At 40.7% G+C, this 1,133-nt stretch overlaps 1 pseudogene; it reads left to right on the plus strand.

Annotated features, from left to right (window-relative positions):
• LOC102816046 overlaps positions 1-1,133 on the plus strand; it is a 168,469-nt pseudogene that overhangs the window by 124,805 nt on the left and 42,531 nt on the right.

The following is a 1,133-nucleotide window of genomic DNA, read 5'->3' on the forward strand; positions in this document are numbered from 1 at the left end:
AGGCTGTAATCTTTATGGGAACAGAAAGCCTCATCTTTCTCCTGTGGAACAGGTAGTAGTTTCAAACTGTTGACCTTGTGGTTCACAGTCCAATTCATAACCACTATGCTACCAGAGCATCTTGTTCCCTCATGACAGTATGTAGAAAATACGAGAAATGAAGTCTCAAAATCCTGGCTACTAAGGAGCATTCTGGCTGTATTTCTGCCAACATAGATTTTCTTGTTCATCTAACAGTCAATATTGTTGTTGTTGTTAAGTGCCATTGAGTTGGTACCAACTCATAGCAACCCGATGCACAGCAGAACAAAACACTGCCCAAGCCTGGGCCAACCTCACTACTGTTGACACGCTTGAGTCCAATGATGCTGCCATTTGGCCAATCCATCTCATTTGGGATCTTCCTCTTTTCCTCTGACCCTTTATCTTACCAAACATGATATCCTTTTCTAGCGACTGGTCCCTCCTGACAATATATGCGAAGTATGAGAGGTGAAGTTTGGCCATGCTGGCCTCCAAGGAACACTCTGGATGCAATTCTTCCAAATTGGATCTATTGGTTCTTTTGGCAGCCCATGGCACTTTCAATATTCTCCTCCAACACCATAACTCAAAGGCATCAATTCTTCTACAGCCTTCCTTATTCACTGTCCAACTTTCACATGCATATGAGGTTATTGAAAACACCATGGCTTGGGTCAGGCGCACCTTAGTCCTCAAGCAGACATCTTTGCTCTTCAACACTTAAAAAAAGTCTTGCATTAAGTTTCAGACTTTCTTCTGACATCCATTTTGACCTTTTCCTTCTTTCTTGCCTTCTTAATGACTTTTTGCTTTCTTTATGTATGATGTTCTTGATGTCATCCCACAATTCTTCTGGTCTAAAGCTAATTGCATTAGCACATTTGTCTAATGCAATACGTCCTTTGATTTTCTTGACTGCTGCTTCCATGAGTGTTGGTAGTTGATTCAGGGAAGAATGAAGTCCTTGACAACTCCAATCTTTTCTCCACTGATAAGAATGTTGTTTAATGGTCCAGTGGTGAGGATTTTTGTTTTCTTTACATTGAGATGTAATCCATACCAAAGGCTGTGATCTTTGATCTTCATCAGTAAATGTTTTAAGTCCTCTT

This window comes from Chrysochloris asiatica, unplaced genomic scaffold, assembly GCF_000296735.1.
Source record: "Chrysochloris asiatica unplaced genomic scaffold, ChrAsi1.0 scaffold00022, whole genome shotgun sequence".
Classification (NCBI taxonomy): Eukaryota; Metazoa; Chordata; class Mammalia; order Afrosoricida; family Chrysochloridae; genus Chrysochloris; species Chrysochloris asiatica.